A 15,576-nucleotide genomic window follows, 5' to 3' on the forward strand; every position below is an offset into this window, starting at 1 on the left:
CTTAAGTAACCTCCCAGAGCTGAGCCGCCCAGTTTCCCTTCAAGCTGCCCACTGACATGGGGTGGGCCTTGGGCAAGTTAGTTAATTTCTCTGCACCTCAATTTCCCCATCTGAGAAAAGGGATAAAATTGTGTCTTTTCCAAAGGGTTGCTGTGAAAATCAAATGAGTTAAATTGTATAAAGCATTGAGAACAAAACATGGATAGATTTGCTAAATGTTAGCTATTATTACCATTTATTGAATCCCTATAATAAACTAGGAACTTTAAATGCATTGTCTATAATTCTTAAGATAACCCTGCAAAGTAGATATTCTTATGTCCATTTTAGAGATGAGAAAACGACGGATCAGAGAAATTATGTAACTTATCAAAGGCCATGAAAGCAGTGGAGCAGGGGTTTGAACCTGTCTGAGTCCAAAACCCACCTTTTTCTGAGAAGCTATATTCTTTCTTGTAGCCAAAAATGACAAAGTTCAGCCACAGGCTTTACCCCCAGAATTTCCCTCTGCCTTTTCTGCAGCCCACAGCCTCAGATGGAGAATGTCAGTAGCCTGAGAAGCCACATCTGCCTTTGATGGACCATGGAAGCCAGGCCTCTGCAGCCATGTGACTCATTACCAGCCTCCTAACAGGAGACCCAGACACAGTCTTCTTCCCAGTCCTTGCCCTGTTCCTCATGGGGTGTGGTTTCTGGCCCTTCGCCATCCTTGCCAATCTTCCTGCATGCCATAGACAACGTTGCTTCTTCTGCCAGCATCCTCTTTTTTGAAAAGGTCTTTTGTGAACCATGGATTGTGAGTATCACATTGAGCTCTTAGATCTCAGAATCTGAAGTAGTCCCAGGCTATGTGTGTCTGGATCTATGTGTGTGCACAAGAGCCATGCCTACTTCCAAAAGGGATTTCCGGGGACTGGTCAGATTCTTAGGTACTTCCAGCATACTCGCGCACGCACGTGCACACACACACACACACAGAGCCCACACCCCCATCATCTCCTCTCCTTCTGCCCAAATTCCAAACAATCATTAAAGCTCAGCTCAAACCCACCTCTTCCAGCAGATGGCCTAGTCCCACTCCAGCTCAGGGCCCTGCCTGTGTCACCCTGTCCCTCCACAAGGGCAGGGACCATGCCTGACTCCTTGGTCCAGACTGGCAACGTCTGTCCTCTCCCACGCCCCCTCTAGAAGTGAATGTTTGTAAAACACTACATTTTTCTCAGGCTTTCTCTATATACAAGGTAAGTAGAAGGAGCTGAGATGTCAAAAACAAAACAAAACCTTTTACTAGAATGGATACCAATTAAAAAGCAAAATGAAAGCAAGATGTAATATACTTGAGCCCCAGGTCAGAACTTTTCACCAAGCAGGCCCAGCAAACACCTCCAAGCTAAGCCACGGGGCAGCACTTCTGGGGTGCAGGGAAGACCTTTTCTCCGGGTGAAGCCCAACTACAGTTCCCCTGAGAGCCGAGCCCAGTGCCTGACTACCCAGCATGGGGGGGGCGGGCTTCCAGTGTCAACCATTCCCACCGCGTGTTGACAGTTCATACTCTTCTGAAAACTCACACTCGACACCTTGAGCAATTAGTACAACAGCCCTGGGAGGTGAACACAGCAAATATATAATAATAAGTAGTATATATATATTTATTTATAAGAATAAGTTATATATATATATTTATAAGAATAAGTTATACATATATGTATCAGGTACCCTCCATGTGCCGAGCATGGTGCCAGGCATTTCATTAATCCTCACGACTACAGGAATATTATCCCCATGTCACAGATGAGGAAAATAGGAAACTGCAGTATAGAATGCTTAAGTAACTAGCTCAAGGTCAAACAGCTAGAAGTGTGGAGCAGGGAATAAACCCAAGCAACCTGACCTAGGGCCCTACTAAGCTATCATGGTGGGAACGGGAGATCTCACCCAGGATTCCCAGATCCCTGTGGAGTACAGTTTACATCATAGTCTTCTGCCACCAGACACATTTCAGTGTTCTTAAAAAGCTGGATGTCATTGTTCTGCAAAGATGGCCTTCTTACCTCTCTCCATCCCTACACATCCAGTTGCCTGCCTTCGCGGCCAGTTGCCATTATGCATTCTATACTCATCCTGCCCACAAACTCCCCTTGACATTGACAGGAACGAATGCAGCATCCCCAATAAACACTGCAGTGCAGCACCGTCCGCCAATGAAGGGAGGCCTGGGCCCACACAAGGGTGCCCAGGAAGCTAGAGCTGGGCCAGGAGTGTGCTGGCCATCCCCGCCTGCCGCTAAGTCTTTAAAACTTCACAAACAATGTAATTTCTGGTGGTTTTTCATTTTGCCAGAGATAAAGATATCTCCGTGAGTCCATGCATCCAACCGTTTATATACATGTTGGCCACGGCAACTAAGAAAGCCATTCAGATTGCATGGAAATGAACAGAGCTGAACAATAAGCTAAAACATGCCTAGAGCAAGTTTAGCAATAAACAGGTTTTTAACTTTTTCCCCTTCCATCTCTTGAGTGTCTTTCTCTGATGGATGATGTGACAGAGGAAGGCGGCGCCATAAATTCCAAATTCTGAATACTAAACCAGTGACTGGCAGCCGGCTGCTGGGAGACAGTCCCCGCTCTTCCTGGGGCAGCCCTTTTATGAGGACTCTGTGACCCAGCTCTGCTCTTCCTGAGGTCGGGCTGCTGATGGGACTCGCGAACTGGCAGTGGGACCACATGCCATCACACTGGCCCTCGAGGGCAGCATTTGAATCCCTGGTTCTGGGAAAATGGGGTTCAGAAATCAAGGGATCCTGATGAAGGTCACACAGGTGCAGAGATGAGTTTGAAGTACCAGTGAAATCCTTTGGGTCTCATCCATCCCAGAAGTAGCAGCTGTTTCCCCATTTTGCCTATGAGAAAATTGAGTTTCAGGACCATTAAGTAGCTTGGATAAAGTCACACCGCCAGCATGTGGCAGAGGTGGGATTGGAACTCTAGTTGGTTTGCAATCAGAATTCACATTTTTTTGCAGCAGAATGGAGCCTCCCAAACTTTTTTACACATACACAAAAATAGTAATATTTGTGCTGCATAACAGAATGAACTGGAGGGGATTTGGGAGTCTTTCTATGGAACTTGGTGGAAAATTTTTTATTACCTTTCGTTTATATTATATAATTACAGTAAGAAAAATAAGTATTGGGGAAGATATTAAAGATTGAATATGCATAAAAATTTCAAATACTATATTTTCATATTTGTAATGAGAAAGCTAGCTTCTGCGAACACAATGTTTTCATATCAAGTTTTACGTTTGAAATGGCTACACACAGTTCCTGATCAATACTTCTTAATGATGGTCTCTTCAAATTCTCAATAACGGTAACTCACCAGAAACTTTGTTCACACAATTAGGTAATAAAAATTTTAAATCATTTTTCTACAGATAAGACATTTACAACAGTTGAAATTATATTTTTAGAATGTAACAGCTTTTCCTTTCCTTTCATTGACAATTATATTGTCGGAATTTCTTGTGATACTACGTTTGGATTTCTAAGTGAACTGAACTTTTGCATATCAAATGTTTCAATAGAATGATAAAACCTGATTGGAGGGATGCAGATGCAGTCACCCAGCAGTTGGCTTGGGCTTTCCTGAAAGGGCTCATCACCTGCAAATGGAAGAGAGAATCCCGTGAATGTAAAGTAGAGGTTCGGGGCTCACTTGTCACTGTCCCCTCCAAGAACACCACCCAGCGTGCCCCGCACAACTTGCGCTATGCCCCATGCTCCTTGGGTGCCTGGAACGCAAATCCTCCAGTAGTTTCCATGCCCCTGCACACAGTGAATAACTGTTTGCAGGAGACATGTAGGAAGCAGAGCAACTCTTGGCCGCACTCAGCAGCCCTGGAGGCCAGTGCATGTACGGCGCATGGGTGTTGTGTCCGCCACAGTGAGGACCGCGGCAGGGCCCTTGGGAACCTGTTCCCTTCGGCTGTGCTGAGAGGAGTCTCCACCAGGCTGCTTGCAGCCAATGCTGATAGTTCCAGGGGCTCTGAGGATCCCAGTAGCCTCCAGGGCTGAAAGTATCGCTATCTCTCCACCTATGTATAAACCATTTGTGGCTGGCTACTTGGGAAGTTTTGCTCTAAATTACACTCCCTACCATAATTGTTGAATATGGTGAGTAATAATTTGAAGTAATAACTGACGTTTCTTCTCCCAGTGTTTTTTTCATCTCACCTTTCTTTGCCTCTTGGGCAGCTTTCCAGATATTCTGCCTTCCAGGGAGGATGCGGACAGTCAGCAACATGGTGCCATTGCCCAGCTTAGAATTTCAGGGCATGCTTTTGAAAGTCCTTAGCAGAAATGGAGGTGTGAAAGCAAAGGGTTTTGTGAGAGAGCATTTGTGGTAGTTAAAAAGGGGCTTGGAAGTCTCAAACCATAGGTTTTAAAAACAAGATAGAGAAGAATACAAAGTGAGTACGGTATTCTCTTCCCCAACTGCCCCCCAGTCTAGGTTCAGAGGTGGGGAAGATCAGCCAGTGAGACAGAGAAGAATCAAAGGACATGGGACTGGGGTTTAAATGGGTCCCTGATGTGGAGCCCAGCAGCACTGACCCTTGGAGATACAGGGTAAAAAGGGACTGCATCATGATCGAAACCCTGACTACACATCTCAGATGGACACAGGAAAATCTGAGAGCTAGAGAGAATGTTGTCTGCCTTCCAGAATGCAGCTCAGGAGACCAGGTGTCCTCATACGGCATGGTGCCTGAGCAGAAGACCAGCAGTGGCTGAGAGTGAGTGCCTAGGTGATCAGATCAGTCTTAGGAGCCTGTTCATCCCAGTGTACTGTGGGGAAAGCCACCAGCATTCCCAAGCTTCCCCCAAAGAGATGTAGACGTGGCCAGAGAGCAGCTGGAAAAGAGGCAAAGAAGCTTCGCAGTTGGGACAAGGAGAAAACAACAGCATTGACCTAGAAGCCACAGTGGGGACCAATGTCATGTGCTACAGGTGCATCAGGGGCAGAGGCCGATACCCCAAAACCCACAACAGAGTCCACAAGGTATCCCTCCTCATGGCCCCCGGAAATGTAGATTACCACAGGAAGAAGAGAGCAAAACAGAGGTTAAATCCCAAACTGACCATGTTTAAATGAGAAGTGACTGATTGTCTTGAATTGGTAAGTTTGTTTTCCACCTTTGGAAGAAATGAGAGGTAGAGAACTAAGGTTGAGTTCAGTTATAAAGAAACATAGAGAGTTACACTTTCATACATCTAAGATTATGCCTGTATAAATAATTCATACCTATTGCAGAATTTATAAGTGAATTCATAACCATTCACTTTTGAGTATAACCAAGATGTATAACAGGCAAATCCTCCATTTATGAAACAAACCCTGATGGAATCTCAATGGGCAAAAGAGGTGGATATTCACTTTATAAAATGATTCTCCGCTTTACAAGACCTGTTACCTCTAATGTCCTTTAATTGGCCAGACATCTTAATGCAGTTAAAATAGAATCTGACTTTGTAAAACCCATTTTTCTGGGTGATCGTCAGCCTTGTGTTGAAGAAATCTGCATTGATTTGCTTTAATCCAAACCTCAGCCTGGCGCACTCACACTTGGACTCTGAAGAAGGAAGGAAGTGTTGGCCTCAGCGAGCAGATACAACTGAAGGCCATGTTCATGCTGGACTCAAGGTCAAATGACTTGAGCTCTAGTCTCTGCTGTGTCACCAACCAGCTGTGGAACCCTCCACAGGGCCTTCTCCTCTCTGGGCTTCTTTTAGAAGGCAAGAGGATCAGATTCCAATGGCCCTATGGTTTCTCCTAGCACTGACTGTGTGGCTTTGTATTTATGAATGCCTTGGGCTACAGACTGACACATGAGTGCTCTTGTAGGTAAGAATATAGAGCTTAAAAGCACGATACGTATTATGACCATGTCTGAGACTACGTTTACATGCTAAGTAGTATCTAATCGGGTATGGATTGAGTGCCCACTGTATACCAGACCCAACTAAGAACTGTTACAGAAACAAAGGAATGCCCCCTTCCCAGCCCTGGGAAGAAGATACTCCTTAGAGGAAGAAAGAAGAACAAAAAGACACAGCAAAATTGACTGCCCGTGGGTCCAAGGGAGGCAGGTCTCCCTGTGAGCCGCAGTGGTCAGGAGGAGAAAGATGAGCAGGGTTTTGCAGCATAGGCAGAATTGCTAGAGAGAAAAGAGGTCTTTCTAAGTGATGCAGAATTGGGGACAGTGCTTCTCAATCTTTGATTCAGCCTAAGGAAGCCACAGCCATGTGACAAGCACAGTGAGCAAAACTAGTGATGAATGATGGGCGGTGACAGACTGGGAAAAGGGAGTGGAGTGGGTGGTGGAAATTTTTCAATTCTCAGACATATGTAAGGCTTTTGCTCTCTGTTCCTCTGTTTTCTCCTTTCTCATCCAGCCATGGTGTGGTGATTATCTCCACAGCCGCTGTGGGTGGTAAATTCCACGAATTCTCTTTCACAAAGGAAGAAACTCAAGCCTAGGTCTTACCATTAAGCAAAACTCTTCCACTCCCTTAGACAAGACAGACTCCCCATGTTTTGGTTTTATCTTTAATTTGTACCTTGTTGTTTTGGTCTTATCTTTAATTTGTACCTTGTTGTTTCCAAAAAAAAGGTATTTGAGGAGCTGAAAATAAAAGTCATAGTTAAAATAAGAACGTTAAAACAGAAAATATCAAATCAGGAACCATAGATATTAGGGGAAATAAGAAAAGCCAAACCAAAGTTAACTTTGGCCACTGAACTACATTTAGCTGTGAACTTCCTAGAAGCCAAAGAGAAGAGAGAAAGTGATTCTATAGCATAGCTAATAAAAGTAAATATATTAACTATTTAGAATAGATGCACTCTTCCTGAACGCTCAGAAACTGTGACGGGATTTTGAGGGTATGATGGAGGAATTTCAAGAAACTCCCCTTGGTTGCCTCAGTAAGTGGAATATATAGTAAAGTAATTCGTATAATATTTATCAGGCACTCACTGCTATATGGATACTTCACTAAGCTCTGGATGGAATTAAGAGAGCTAAGACACAATCCTTGTCTGCCTCAAGCTTTTAACCTAATAAAGGAGATGCAACATGTAGTCAAATAAGCATTTGTGCAACAACAACAAATATTTATTTAAGGTCTGTTGTGCTTTTTTCACATAGTAGACAGATAGTTTCCACAAAAGAGGCAGATTTTTAAAAATTTCTCCAAGGTCGAGAGAAGGGTTTTAACAGAGATACATCTGGATACATCTTTTTAAAAATATGTCCACACACAAGAAAATCAAGCTATATGAGATTATATATTAATTAGCTTGATTGTAGAAGTCATTTCACTCTATATGTATATCGAATCATCATTTTGGAAAGAATATTTTAATAAAAGGTCAACACTGAAAAAAAGGAAAAATGTTTAAAAACAAGTGAAAAAATAAAAAATAAATCGATACCACACACACAACAAGAGCTCAGCTTCTATCTCTTTCTCATGAAAATATAGAATACGGGTTTAGGTTAGAAATATGTTAGCTGTAAGCAACAGAAACCTTGACTAGAGAGTGCTTCTCAAACTGTAATGTGAGTGTAACTCACCGGGGGATTGCAGTTAAAATGCAGGTTCTTATCGGGTGAACCTGAAAGTCCTCATTTCTAACAAGCTCCCTGGTACACAAGCAGCATCTTGAGTGGTGAGGGACTAGGCAGATGGTGACTGAGGCTTTATTTGCCTAATCATCACACTCTTCTGAGACGAGCATTCCAGGCAAAGGCAGTCAGGGCTACGTGGAAGCCGAGTGATGCCACCATCGGGGAGCCATTCTTTTCCCTTCTCTCACTCTACCATCTTTTTTTTTTTTAATTTTCATCCTCATGCTTGTTGCCTCATGTTGCAATATGGCTGTTCTTCAGTGTATTGTGTCTCTGTTTCAGATCTGAAGAAAGACAGAGTCGCCTCTATAATCAGGAAGACATAAGATTCCCAGAAAGTACCTCACCCCACCCCCACCAAAGCTTAAATCTAACTGGCCTGAAGATGTCACATGGCCACCTCTAGCTGGAAGGGAGTATGGGAGGCAGTATGGTTTTAGCTGATCATCACCCTGAACAAAATTGGGCATTGTTAGTAAGGAAGAAGAGGTGAATAGCTATCAGGTAGGCAATGATAGTGTCATAGCATTGTTCACCTAAAAGAACAAAAGAGCCAGTTATTTTACGAGCAAAACAGGTTTATTCAGGAGCAGCAAAGATTGCAATTCAGGACATGCAACTACGGTGAACCATGTGCAAGTCTGGTAAAGCAAAGGAGAGGAAACTCTTTTACAGAGGAGAAGGGGAAGTTGGGAGGGGCTGTTATAAACAAAAAGTCCATTGAAGGAAACTGGGAGTTCAAAGTATAGTGGCTTTTCTTTGACTGAGTTGTGCCAGTCTCTCATTGGCTGATCTGTTGCTGGGGAGAAATCTTTCTTTCTCCTGCTGGGGATAGTGAAATAGTCACTTCCTACTGGAGATGCAAGGTAGTCTCTTCCTGTTGGGATCTGTATTGATGTCAAGTGGTATGTGCATAAGAACTCCCCCTTCTGGCCTCCTGACTCCATGTTAGTGAGGTTTCCCTTTATTAATTTTCACAGCATAGAGATACTTATTTTCCCCATAAGCATTCTTTGAGTACCTACTATGCACTGAGTTCTCCAGGAAGCCCCTTCACAGTGAGACATATTGGCATGTCTTATTCTACCCACTTCACAGATAGGGAAATGAGGCTCCGAGGACTGAGATTTCCACCTTGGCATCACATGTCCGGTCAATGGAAGAGTGAGGTCTGGGATTCCTGGATCCTGGCCATTTTATGAGCATGTATGTGTATGTTTAAAAATAATGGTGTATCTAGTTGAATAAATTGAGGCTTACGCATCATCCTTTTGGGAAACTTAAAATGAAAGTCACCTCTGAAGTAAGCCAAGGGCACAGCACTAAGAGGAACTCTTTGTAAGTGTTGGAGAAGGATAGATTCACAAGCAGTAAATAGCAGGGGTTGATGTAGTACAAATCATGCCAGACAAATTTAACTGCTCTTTTTGTAATCTATAGGAATGCCAGATGAAGAGATAAAAGGAAAGCAGTGAATATAATAGCTCTCAATTTTAGGAAAGTGCTTAGGAATGGTGACTTGGGTGAGGTTCTGGGGAAAAAATTAATAATAACAATTCAAATGGGCCTGGCAGGGGGTCCTGGCCTGAGGCTGGGAAGCAAGGAATCTCACTGCCCTCAGGGTGGGTGGGAAAGGGAGCTGGGTGGGGACCAGGTGCTGGGAGGAGGCTGCAGGGCAGGGGCCCCCATGCGCTGCCCCGGAGCCTGTACGTCAACTGAGGCCTGAGTCAAAGTCTGACAAATCCTCACGACCCAGAGTGTGGCCCTGGGAGGAGCAGCAGGGGCAAGGCTGGAGCTGGCCAGAAATACAGAATCTCAGGCCCCACCCCAGCCAGGCTGCTGGAGCATCTGCAGGCGACAAGCGTCCCAGGGAAGTCAGATACACACTGACATTCCAGAAACACTGCTCTAAACACTGCGAGGTTGGAGGGCACCACAACCCTCTAATCAGGTGCCGTCTCCCTCATCTTCACTCCGCTCCTCAGCAATGCCCCCCAAACATGCTGCTCCAGAATTCACCCTCCTGCTCCCCGACATCAGACTATTGCCTCACTCCCCTAGTGCCAGCTTGTTCCCCTGGAAAGTCTCAGCCAGACTAAGTTATAAACACCGTGGGGATGTTTGTCTTTTTAAAATGAGTCAGTTAATCATACTCTACTGGTGGGATTTCAGGCCCCTTAATACTAGGTGGGGGGAGGGGGTGGACAGATGTATGGGCAGAGGATCCCTCCCTGAAATCAAGGCTAGAAACTTGAATTGAGTGCCCGCCCCTCCCCACCCCAATACCAGGTACTAAGACATACTTTGTCTCATTTATTTCTCACAATCCTGGAGGTTTTGTTATCCTCCTTTTAGGGCGAGAATGACACTCAGAAAGGTTAACTTGTCTGAGGTTACACAACGAGGAGGGACAGAATCAAGCGTGCTTACCTGCTGTCTTCCAAAGTCAAGACCTTCCCCCAGCATCCTTCCACCTCACTCCCTCTGCCTACCTGTGTGGATCGCCTTGCCGAACCCTCATCAGGCCCACATCTGAATGACTGCAGTTGAGGGTGACTGTGAAGGTCTCTGTTCATTGAGCCTCCGAAACTCATCTACACCAACTTCTATGATGGCTCAGGGGTTTGAGGAATAAGAGCTAGGGATAGAAAGACAGAAAAGAAAAGAAAGTATATGAACCCACCAGGCACTAAATATGTTATTTAGATCCGACTTCTTTCCAAAAACAATTTAAGTAAACTTAGCAGAAAACTCATATATATTAGTTCCTTTACAATACTAATTAATAAGAGTGCCACATCATAGGGGGAAAAGATAATTTCACAGAGACCCAGGGAAAAGACAGCTGCTCCCACCAAACACAAACTTAGCTTTAGTTTCTCTGATAGTTGAAGCAAACAAGTAGGATGACATTTTCTAATAAAAGTGAGTGTGATCAGGAAAGGCCCACCTTTTTCTCAGCACTTATAGGAAGGTATCTTATGAAACTGACAGATGCCCCTAACTGGGAAGGAGTGGAAAAAAATTATCTGTGACCTGGAGAAGCAAAATGTTTGGGTAAGGTGCCCCTAAATGAGATTCGACTTCGAAAGGCTTAAGCATTAACACAGGAAGGAAAAAATAATCATAAAGACAGAGATGGATTCAATAAGTGGGGGGGACCTCAAAAGTGGGGATCTGCTGAGAGAGAAGCAGCCCCAGAGCAGAGCACAAATTAGATGAGCTTGCAATGGGAAGTGGCAGAGAAAAAAATTAAAAAGGCAAGATGATTTGGGCATGTGTGAATGTGCAGGGCCCACAACACAAAGCCAGGAGGAAATGGTCTCTGGTGGTGAGATGGAGCCTGGGAGATTGCAGCCAGCTGTGGGCATCTCATTACCCGACAGAGGTAGGCAAAGTGGAGAGAGTTCAGGGAAGGGCACCAGGCGTGATTAGGTAGCAGGAGAGATTAATTTACGAGGAAAGATTAAAAACTAAAATAGGCTTGCTGGGCTCTGGGAAGGCTGGCTCCCAGCATAGAGGGGTGAGGGAGGCACTAGGGAAGGTAGCAAAGGGGGAGGAGGAGGCCTCCTAGTCTAGCCTGGACCAGGCCCATGAAGGGACGAATGGACCAGGGGTAGGGAGAGATGGTGGAAACACCCACCTAAGGAGACCTCAGTCAAAATTAAAAACTAAGATGAAGCTGCCATTTTTAGCTGCCATATACAGAAGCTGCAGAGCCACGAGTTCTGCACAAAGAGCCGTCAACACATCCTCTCCATCCCACTCTTACTGTGATCAATGGGGCTTATTTTTGAGATGGAGTGGACGGGGTGGGGGCTTAGTTCATTCATTCAACGTTGTTGGGCATCTACTATGTGCTAGGAATTGTGCTAAGCATTGAGGAGACACATATAAGACACAGTCCCTCGAAGTGACAGAGTGGCATGGACATATATACACTACCAAATATAAAATAGATAGCTAGTGGGAAGCAGCCACATAGCACAGGGAGATCAGCTGGGTGCTTTGTGACCACCTAAAGGGGTGGGATAGGGAGGGGGGAAGGGAGACGTAAGAGGGAGGAGATATGGGGATATATGTATATGTATAGCTGATTCACTTTGTTATAAAGCAGAAACTAACACACCATCGTAAAGCAATTATACTCCAATAAAGATGTTAAAAAAAAAAAAAAAAAAGACACAGTCCCTGATCTCAAGGCACTTGAGAGTGCAGCTCATTCAATTCTTACAAGTCAGTGTAATAAGTACTTCTATTTGAAAAAACATAAACAGAGAGCACTGGAAACCAGGCTGAGAAGCCAGAGGAATACTTCTCAGAAGAGGCTGTGCATGAACCAAGTTTGGAGGGATGATAGGCATTAGCTAGCTAAGGCAGTGGATGGATGGATGGATGGATGGATGGATGAGTTATCAGGCAGAAGGGACAGTAAGTGCAAAGATTTGGTCTGAAATAGCATAACATGTTCAAGGAAATTTAAAAATTCAAATTTGCCTGGAGAAAGGGGGTAGGAAGGTAAAGAGAAGAAGGTTAATGTATTAGGCAAGGGCCCGATCATGAAAGAACTTGTATGCATGAAGCTCAGAAATTTGAACCTCAAACTGGAAGCTCTGTGGAGTCAGCAACCAGAGGCTTTTAAGAAGCGGCATGGCAAAATCAAGTGTAATTTTGTAATGATTACTCTGATGTCAGTGGAAACATGCACCCACAGGGAAGGGTAGTCAGGGGACAAGGAAATCAATTTGAGGACTATTTCCGTGATCCAGGTAGGAATCTACAAGAGGCTGAACTAAGGCAGTGGTGGCAGAGACACAGAGGCTGCAGACCTTTCTAAACGCTTGGCAAGGGGAGCTGGGCAGGAAGATAGAGACTAGTAAATAAGGTCTTGGCATGGGTTCCTGGCTGGGTGGTGGTGTTCATCCCTGAGGTAGGCAATGGTCACACAGGTTTCAGAGAGAAGTAAGAGTTCTATTCAGACAAGTTGGGCTTGATAGGCTTGTTAGGAGTATATATATCCTGTAGGCAGGTGGGCAACATGTTGGTACTCAGTCCGGACTCAGAGATTCAGGGGTTATCAACATATTTGTGATAACTGAGGTCACAGTGTGAAGGAGAAACCCCCCAAAAGGGTTACACAGAAACTGGAGAGCAGAGCACCAAGAACAAGTCTTGGGGAATACCAACCGCTAAGTGGTCCGTGAAGGAAGGAAGGCTGCTGAGAAGGGTGAGAAGGAACAGCCCGAGAGGTTGTTGGAAAACAGAGAGACCACGGGAACACACAAATCAAGTGAGGAAGAGTTTCAGGAAGAAATGATGAACAGTATGAGATGTCAAGAAAATTCAAGCAAGTAAGGACCAAAGTATCCACCGAATTCAACACTATGGAAGTCAATGGAGAGCAGCAGAAAGAGTGATGGATGGATCAGATGAGGCATAAGCCAGGTTGCAATAAGTTGAGAGGGACGCAGGAGGTGACGAAGGACAAGAAGAGTGTAGCAAACACTTGGAAATGATTGGCTGTGAAGGGCAAGAGTAAGACAGGACAACGCCTAGACTGGGATGTGTGGTTGACAGGGGTATATGGTTGGTTTAATTTAATTGGTTCTTAAATGAGAATGACCTGAACATGTTTTCAGAGTATGGAGGCAAATAGGTGGAAGATTTCAAGGGAATAAGACAGAGGGCTGGACTGAGCTCTGAGAACGGGCTGTTGGCACCTAAGATTTCAGCGTGGGATCAGTGCTGGGTCATTCCAAGTCCAGAGTAAGCAGTCCTTGCTATATTCCCACTGGGCTCTGACCAACTGATTTGAAGTCAGAGGTGGAGCCAATGAAGCCATCAGCTATTTTGGCAAGTAACATGGGAGATAAGAGAAAATACAGCCCCATACACTCGTCCAAGAAATTATCCTCTAGTTAGGCATAAAGGTACATTCCCTGTAAAAGGTTACTAAGCATTATGATGTAAGGACCCTTGCTTTAGCCAGGGTAACCTCAAACACCGAACTTGAGGCAAAAGCTTACTTTCTGTGGTTTTACTGGAGCGTGCAATCCCAGGGAAGCGAGAGGGAGGGTGTGGGATAAGAAATATATTTAGTCTTTGTCTATGGTTCCTGGGGCAGAGCTCCTAAGACCCTCGTAATTTCCTAAGTGAGAGGAATCTCTTTGTTTTTCGAAACAAGGGCTTTAAATCAGGATGGGACCATTATATAGCATCAGGATGGGGCTAGTCACCAGAAAGCCCAAGGGCTAGAGGCCTGGCATTTACAGCCCCACCACCAACCTCCAGGAACTGTGTGTGGTAGCAGGGAGGTGTGGGATGCTAGAGGTGAAAGCTCTATGAAAACCCTTGAACAACAAGATTTGATGAGCTTCCAGGTCGGTGAACACATGCCAGGAGTGCGGTACATCTCAGTTCTATGGAGACAGACGTTCCTGTGCTGGGGACCCTTTCAGACCTCATCCTGTCTACCTCTTCATGTGGCCGTTGATCTGTATCCTTTCTAATACGCTTTACAATACACTGGTAAATGTAAGTAAATGTTTCTCTGAGTTCTGTGAGCCACTCTAGCAAATTAATCAAACCCAAGAAGGGAGTCGTGGAAACCTCTGATTTATAGCCAGTGGTCAGAAGCACAGAAGACAATCTGGACTTGTGACTGGCATCTAAAGAGAAGGGTGGTCTTGTGGGGATGAGCCCTCAGCCTGTGGGATCTGATGGTATCTTCAGGTAGATAGTGACAGAATTGAGTTAACTGCTTGGTAGTGTTGAAAAAACACACAGTGGAGCGGGGACAGGGAGTGAAACCGGGGCAGGGGGAGTGAAGATGAGCGGGTGCCTCACGGAGCTGGCCACCATCTGGCAACAAACATGCCATTTGCTTGGTCTTACAAGATGTTTCCAGAGCTGTTTCCGTGAAACAACTGCTTCTTAGGACGTCCCTGGAAAGTGAGGAGAAGGGCAAGCACTTGATCACTGGCTCTTCTTGTTTCTCTTCTCTTGGGGACCAAGGTCCACCCAGGAGGCGTCATCTGGGTCCTGTTACCCAGCCAGAGCCACCACAGTCCAGCTGGGCAGAGCACAGATGCCGAGGTCTCTCCTGGTCACTTGGCACCACATGTAGGGGCTCTGTGGCCTGTGGTGGAGGAAGCAGCTGGGCCTTTATACCCACAGGAATAGTGTGAAACTTCCCTAGGGCCACTGTGGGCAGGGAATACACAGAGGGCCAAGGCCTGAGGTGTAGGTGAGCCAGGCAGATCTAGCCTGGTGCTGAGACCAGGTCGGGCACAGACTCGGTGTCTCCTCATGAGAACAGCATCAAGCAGTGCTCTGAGCACCTCAGGTAAATTAACTTTTCCAGTCTTCATTACAGCCTAATGAGGTACTAATACACACATTTAGACATGGGAAAACTGAAGCAAAGAGGGGTTAAGGAACTTCCCTAACACCACACAGCTAGGAAGTGGCTGAGGGAGGATTCAATCCCAGGCGCTCTGTTGTGCCATACTGCCAACCCCAAGAACCCGCGAGGGAGAGGCCCCCAAAGGAAACATCGTGTAGCAGAAAGCGGAACTGGGTTTCAGAAGCTGTGTAGGATCTAACGGGCAGAGAATAGGAGGTGGGTGGTCTCAGTGGGAAGAGCAGAGTGGACCAAGAAAGTATAAATGACCTGAGTGAAGCTTGGCCAAGTAAGGACTATGCAGCGATGCGCTCGGGCAGGACACTGGAATGTGCTCTGTAAGCAGATGGGGTGGGGAGTAGGCGTAAGGGAACATGGCCAGCTTCAAGCAGAGCTGCCGGCTGCACATGCGCACTTGTGAGCCCTGACTCACCTCCCACCTACTGGTGGGACTGAAAGGAGAAGACAGCCTCAGGCCC

General features: G+C 45.5%; 1 long non-coding RNA gene across 1 annotated transcript in view; it reads right to left on the bottom strand.

Moving 5' to 3' along the window:
* Positions 1 to 1,263: 1,263 nt before the first annotated feature.
* LOC309639442 overlaps positions 1,264 to 15,576 on the bottom strand; it is a 40,121-nt gene continuing 25,808 nt past the window's right edge. The window contains exons 2-3 of the long non-coding RNA XR_014251645.1: positions 10,188 to 10,333; positions 1,264 to 7,979 (exon numbers count right to left, since the gene is read on the bottom strand). This is a non-coding gene — a long non-coding RNA (uncharacterized lncRNA). The remainder of the gene's footprint in view (positions 7,980 to 10,187; positions 10,334 to 15,576) is intronic.

Source organism: Balaenoptera physalus, assembly GCF_965194825.1.
Source record: "Balaenoptera physalus genome assembly, chromosome: 12".
In the NCBI taxonomy this organism is placed as follows: domain Eukaryota; kingdom Metazoa; phylum Chordata; class Mammalia; order Artiodactyla; family Balaenopteridae; genus Balaenoptera; species Balaenoptera physalus.